Here is a 7,580-nt window from a genome sequence, read left to right as displayed (position 1 = left end):
CAATTGTGTCAAAATTCAACACAGGCAGAAAAAAAAACAAACTCCAAAGCTTCTAATGAACATTCATTCATATTCTGAAGAAAGGTTATTTCTAGGAGTGAAAGTTTCTTTAGTCAGGTGGCCAAAAGCACATTTAAGGCTATGTTATAGGCATACTTCCCCTGAGTTCTTGTCTGGGATCTCCATTTAAGAAAGTGATATAGACATAGGTTACTTTTCTTCTGGCTCCACTTTTGATTCTACCCTCCATGTACCACAAATAACTTCTCCTTCTTCCAGTCCACTTTTATGTATTGTCTTTCCTTTCGAGAATGTAAGCTCTTTAGGTTCTCTCTCTCTCTCTCTCTCCTCATCTATGAATCTGTAAGGAACTGAAGGGGTAAATGGGTCCCCCATGAGTTTCCTATATGGTAACAATGCTCTCCTTGTTTGGCTCAAAGAGAGGCAGTATAGACCTCTCTAACTTCTTTCTCCAAGGGATACTTTCATACCTTCTAGGAGGGGAAGCAAGAGGTTGGGGTTGGAGACCAACAGTCTGCTTTCCTCAGAGAGAAGAGGTATTGGGCTAGAAGTATATATGTCTACATCCTTAAATATTGTTCATCTAGATTAGAGGATATCATTTAGTTTGAGTTAATTTTTGGTTGTTTTGTCATTTTGTGGGAAATTATATCCAAGGTTTTATTCTTTCCCCATCTAATACCAATTCCTTATAGCAAAATAGCAAAGAAACCATTTATCCAAATCATACTTCCATATCCAAATCCATTCAACTTACTATCACCCCCCCCCTTTTTTAGGTTTTTTGCAAGGCAGATGGGGTTAAGTGGCTTGCCCAAGGCCACACAGCTAGGTAATTGTTAAGTGTCTGAGACTGGATTTGAACCCAGGTACTCCTGACTCCAAGGCCGGTGCTTTATCCACTACACCACCTAGCTGCCCCTATCACCCCTTTTCAATTATAACTATTATAATTTTTTATATTCATAGCAGCTCTTTGTGTTGTGGCAAAGAATTGGAAATTGAGGGGATGCCCATCAATTTGGGAATGGTTGAACAAGTTAAGGTATATGAATGCTATGAAATACTATCGTTCTATAAGAAACTATAAATGTTCAGACTCTAGAGAAGCATGGAATGAATTACAGGAACTGATGCTGAGCAAAGGGAGCAGAACCAAGAGAACATTGTACATATGTCCATATCAAAAATAAAAATCAGAAAAGATATACATAGGAGAAAATTAAAAAGACAATATGTAGTAAAGAAGCTCTCCTGTTGGAAGTGAGATAACAGCTCAACCCAGAGAGAAGATCCTAGAACTCACCCAAGGGGAAATTTTCTGAAGTTTCTAGAGTAGAAAGCTGGGGATAGAAGCATAATGGAAACAACCTGCTTCTCTCATGTCTTCTGAATCTTTTATTTCAACAACCTGAAGCTGAGCTGGACTCTTCTATTTTCTTTCTTGAGGAAGGAAGCGAATTTGACTTTTGAAGAACGCTTAAAGATTGACCAGTCCCAAAATAAGAACCCTGAGCTTGATGAATCCCCAGAGGGGGACACAAAGCAGAACCTGAAACTCTCTATCTTTGGCAACTCTGCCTCCTTTACACAGGGCAGGGCCTTCATCTCCAACAATTAGAAGTCCCATACCAATGGACTTTGGGAAAGGATTACATTTCTTTTTTCTATATTTACCAGTCAACCTGACCCATCAGAATAAAGAGTAAAAGGGATGAACCTGTAGAAATCCTGGTAGTGGGTCTTCAGTTACAGTATCTTCAGGCTTGTGACTAAAACAAGGATTTTATTGATATTGTTATTATATATCTCTCTAGAGTTTATTAAGCACTGTATTTATAAATAATAGTAATATTGTTAAAACTTTCTCTCCAGTTTTTTGAAGTCTAATTATTCAAGTAACTCTATTCTTCATAGGGAAGCTGCATATTGATTGATTCAAACTAGAATAAAAGAAAGATAAGGAGGCTCTTTTTGATTATTTTGGCTAGCTTTACATTCAAGTCACTCTTTCCTTTGGTCAAAAAATATTTGGACACTTATGGAGTGAATCTGATTCCTTGTAACATGAATTCATATGATGATTGGCTTTTTGGCCTAATGCTAAATTCAGTTATAAAAAGTAATTTGTTCTTAGGTCAATTTCATGACAATGTTCTATTTTAATTTCCAGGAGGAAAAAAAGATCTAATGGAAATTAGATGGAAATTTCAAATGTTTTTCTGATGTAACACAATGGAATTAATGGAAATATTTAGTTAATACTCCTTCCCACCTTCATATTTTTTTTTTGGTCATAGTGAAAAATTTCCTAGAATCCTTTTTTAGGAAATAAATGAACTAGCTTATCTGGATTTACTCAGCACCATCTTTCAAATAGTAAACCAGAAACATCATATTTGCCAGATTCGCATTTAACAATGGTTGAGTATGGCTATAGTAGGAAGAAAGGTCTTGCAAGGCACAAAATGAAAAGCATTTATCATTAATTAATTATTTGTTTAAATTTCTTTTAAATTGTTTTAAAATTTATATTTTATTAGAAGTGTTTCCTATGTCCCAGGCACTACACTGCTAAACTAGAGATACAAATAAAAAAACAAAGACCCATCCTTAGATTCTATTCAAGGAAGATAACACATGTAAGGGAGTAGTGGTCATGGAAGGGTGTTAGGATCTGGTAATTCCATGGATGGCAAATGGAACCATAGGAAACTGGTTGACATGTTCTTTCCAGGAATGGTTGTGTTGATTTAGATATTGTTCTTTTTTAATTTTATTTTTTAATTGATATTTTATTTTGTAATGACATGTTATGAAAGTTTTTCAACATTCATCCAAATGTATATGTATATTTTTAAGTTACATAATTTCCTTCCACCCTCTTTTCCCACCCACCCCCTCCCCTCAGTAGCAGTCAGGTGATTATTGTACATATGCATTTGTGGTTAACATGTTTACAGATTAGTCATTTTCAGTATAAGGAATTAGGATTAAGAGAAAAGAGAAAATCATGAGACAGGGAAGAAATACATAAGGGAAATTTTTAAAAAGTGAATGTAGTGTTCATTCAGATTCCGAAGGGATTTTTTGTTTTGTTTTATTTTTCTTCCTTTGGATGGGGATAGCATTATCCATAGCTGATCTCCTAGGGTTATCCTAGCTCTCTAAACTGCTGAGGAGCTGCATCTATCCAGGTTGATCAACCTTGTTAGTATGTACAATGTTCTCTTGGTTCTGCTCCCTTTGCTCAGCATCAGTTCCTGTAATTAATTCCCTGCTTCTCTAGAGTCCGAACATTTATAGTTTCTTATAGAGCAATAGTATTTCATAGCATTCATACACCTTAACTTGTTCAACCATTCCCAGATTGATGGGCATCCCCTCAATTTCCAATTCTTTGCCACAACACAAAGAGCTGCTATGAATATAAAAAAATTATAATTGTTATAATTGAAAAGGGGTGATAGTAAGTGGAATGGAGCTATATTTAAGTGATAATATGGCATGAAGATGGCTTTAGAGAAGCAGACAGTATGTTTCTGTGTATATGTGGGTGGAGAGTGGGCAAAATTAGTTATAGAGAACTCTCACCAATTAGGAACTGGAGAGCTGGATTGTAGGAGAAAAGGTTTAGCATGAAAATGCCAACAATGGTAGGTTTGGGTTGGGATTATTATGGAAAACTCCTGTCAATCATGAACACATAAGGCTCCAGAGGGGTAGCTAGAGAATCAGGTAGCATGAAATGATGACTAGAGACCAGGATTAAAGCCTTGCTTCTGGCATAATCTGATTGTTTGACTCGAGTAAATCACCTAACCTTTTTAATAACCAAGGCACTTCTGAGAGTTTTAAGTTGCAGATCAGCACTGCTAAAGGGAGTTCTGTGTGCTAATGAAATCACAGATCTAGTCCCTCCCTTTCATGACCCTCCCTCTCCGGTCTCTCCCCAATTTAACAGAATGGTGTCTCTTTAAATTTCTCTGGGACAGCAAAGAATGAACTAAGTTAATCTGTTATAATGTATTTACATAGTGCTCAGAGAACTTGGAAGACTTCTTCCTTCTTAAATAAATGACCTAATATAAACAAAATATAAATTAATTAAAATGTAATTAAATAAAGTCTAATGCTTGTCAATTTGCATATTTGTCAAAGTCAGGCAGTGGCTACTTGAAAGAAATTGGAAAATTTAATTATAATTCAATAAACGTTTATTTACTACCTAGGCACATAGTTGTTTTTAAGTATCTGAAAGGAAGGAAGAAAAAAAAGAGGGATACAGAGAAAGATGGAGAGGGGAAGGGAAGGATGGAAGGAAGGAAAGCAAGGAAGGAAGGAAAAATAAAAAATGGTGGAATAGATTAAAATCTCACTTCCTATTTTTACTGGTTGTGAGACCCTGGGCTAGTCTGTCAATCTTTCAGTGAATAAGCAATTATTAAGCAGCTATTGTATTCCAGAGTGAGTCACTTAACCTTTATCTTAATTTCTTCCTTTTGGAAATGGGAGTTGGACTTGATGGTCTCCAAACATCCCTTCTAGCTCTAAATATATGATTTTGAATCACTCTCTATCATCTCTCCCTTTATTGAAACCTCCTTGATATGACATAAACAAGGCTAAACAATTTCAAATATAGTCTATAGTTGATGATACGCCTGGAAATACAGATCAAATTCCATTATAGGAACCTTTAAGTAGGATCTAAATCCTTTTGACATTGGACTTTGTCTCATCACCTATTGATTTTGAAGGTTGGGGTTGGGGTGGAAATTTACCGTCTATTATATAAAAGACAATCATTTTTTGACAGCAGCAGCTCAGACATGCTCATTTTCAAAACTTCCATTTACAAAACACATATCACTGAAAGTTGATTCCTCTTTCTGTTTATAACAACATTTACTTTATTTCTTTATTTTCCAGAAGTTTGTTTATCAAGTACCTCATTTAATTCTTTTGCTTTTTATCCTATCACAAAACCTTATGTAATAGGAAAATTATTTTTTTCTTTTAAAAAGAGTATATGAGTTTTTAAGGAAAACACATGTCCATGCAGGGCTGCATCCTGAGCAAAGATTCCATTGCACCATTGCTCTCTGGGGACATTCTGTTGCCATATGCTGTCTGGCTCTCATGAGGCCTAGGCTATTAAATGGCGCAGTTTCAAAAATATGCCAAATGTGAGGCCCAGTAGTTAAAACATTGTTGGTGATGACTAGAAGAGGTTTCCACTTAGCTCCTGCATTGCAGCTGGTTCTCTCCATTGAGATTGAAAGTTACATTTGAAACTGCATTAATCTGAATTTCACTACTATGGAATTTTTCTTATTACTAAGACACTAGTGTTTTGCTCTATCTATCAAAAAGTCATTTATTGAGCAAGTAGTTAGTGTAGACTGACAGTGTTATTAAGAGAAGTTATAATTTTTAAGCACTTTTGTAGGACCAATTGAGCAGTAAATCTAATATCTATTTCTTCTTTGCATCACTTCCATAGAGGTCCTCTACTGAACAACAATATATTAATTTCTATCACATTAGACTTAGAATGCATAGAATTGAATTTCTTTTTATAAAGTTTGAAAACTGATTTTCTAGCCAGTCATTTTGCATGATGCTCTCTTAATAGATGGAAAGAATGCCTATGTGATCATGTATACTTGTGCGAGGCGGGTATAGAAGCATAAGAGTTTTAGAGAGGAGGGACATTTTTGATTTCTTTGAGGAAAACACATGTAATTCCAAATTCTCTTCAGGGAGAAAAAAGAGAAAGATTCTTTTGTAGATTTGCTGGGGATGTTTACTACTCAATGAGTTCTTGGATTTTAGCCTGTCTATTTAGAAACTTTGAGGAATGACCATTTGGATGAGATAAGTACCTTTCTCTTGGATAAATGGAGATAATCTTACTCCAAGAAGGAAATTTAATTGTCTATTTTTCAACTATATGCTATTTGTATAATTTCTCCAATTGATGTTTGCCATTTGCTTGGATAAATAGGGTTACTGGATGCTCCCTATTTGTGATAATCTTTTGTGTTACTTAGCTATTGTAGAGAAGGGGCCAAGCCAAGGAGTTACTTTCCTCCTTAAGAGATAATGTTCATAGAAGTAGTTTTGTTTTGAATCGCTATGCTCATAGACCACTGATTTTTAGAAATAAGATAGATTTAATTCTAGTTTGGAACCTTTCTGGGTTTTTTTTTTAGGTTTTTGCAAGGCAAGTGGGGTTAAGTGGCTTGTCCACGGCCACACAGCTAGGTAATTATTAAATGTCTGAGACCGGATTTGAACCCAGGTACTCCTGACTCCAGGGCAGGTGCTTTATCCAGTATGACGCCTAGTCGCCCATTGGAACCTTTCTGTTTCTGAGAGAATAAAGCAGGCAGCTCTATAACCCCTTCTCTTGCTGTTATCGAGGGAGAAATCAAAACATCAAAGTAGAGAATCGATCACAGATTTAGAGTTGGAAGAAATCTAAGAGTCCATTGAGTCTAATCCCTTTGTATTATAAGGCACAGAGGAAAGAGAAAATTGAAGCACTGAGAACTTTTTTGTTTAGAAGCACATGTCTCATTAGTGTTTGAGTGGGCTTTGAAGCTAGATCTTCTTGACCCAAATTGAGTTTTATCCACATACTACTTTGTCTCACAAAAATAGATGCCTCCTTTAATCCAGAAGTTGGTCAGCCTTTGAAGGCAAGGTAGAAAGGGAGCTTGTAGCCCCCTTCCCTGTTAGGAGAGTGTTCCTTCATAGGACAGGAGAGAAAATAGAACATGCAGCAATGTTCTCCTTGAAGCATCAGGAACAGCTTGATAGAACCTGAAGGAACATTAAAAACCATAAGTATAATTCATTTTAGGGCAATTATACTTGGTTGTACGTATTTACCTAATTTCTTTGTATAAAAATTACAATTTTGAGTCGCCCCTGCGGTGAAGGGAAAAGCGGCTGCCATGCGGGGCATACTGGGCCACTTCCTGAAGGAGGCCTGGGCCAAGGAACCCGTGGTGACTGTGTCCTTCGTCATTGTCACCATGGCTCTGCTCTTACCTGCCCTCCCCCCCCTTAAGCCCCTATACCAAGTACACGGGCATGATCAACCGAGCCACACCTTACAACTACCCTGTTCCCATTCGAGATAATGGCAACATGCCCAACATACCCAGCCATCCTCAGGATCCCGAGGGTCCTTCCTTCCAGTGGCTGAAGAATCTGTGAATCCTCCATCTGTTCACCCTCCCCCAATAAACATCCTTGTCTTAAAAAAATTACAATTTTAACTTGTACTTGATAAATAGATAGGGCCTAAACTTTCTGCTTTAGACTTTAACAATAGACTTTACTTTTTTTTTGGCAAGGCAAATGGGGTTAAGTGACTTGCCCAAGGCCACACAGCTAGGTAATCATTAAGTGTCTGAGGCCGATTTGAACTCCTGATTCCAGGGCTGGTAGCCTTTAGACTTTAACAATAGACTTCAGCAATAGACTTTAACAAGTCTATTGATTAGGTATCTTCTGATGAGCATGGATCACCAGTCTCTTGAGAG

General features: G+C 36.7%; 1 pseudogene; it reads left to right on the top strand.

Annotated features, from left to right (window-relative positions):
• The first annotated feature begins 6,986 nt into the window (after nt 1-6,986).
• LOC141489716 (NADH dehydrogenase [ubiquinone] 1 alpha subcomplex subunit 3 pseudogene) lies at nt 6,987-7,251 on the top strand (annotated as a pseudogene).
• The last annotated feature ends 329 nt before the right edge of the window (nt 7,252-7,580 follow it).

The sequence above is a fragment of the Macrotis lagotis genome, chromosome 5, assembly GCF_037893015.1.
Source record: "Macrotis lagotis isolate mMagLag1 chromosome 5, bilby.v1.9.chrom.fasta, whole genome shotgun sequence".
Lineage (NCBI taxonomy): Eukaryota > Metazoa > Chordata > Mammalia > Peramelemorphia > Peramelidae > Macrotis > Macrotis lagotis.
The sequence above is the reverse complement of the archived record's forward strand: the minus strand, read 5'-3'. Positions and strand labels throughout refer to the sequence as shown.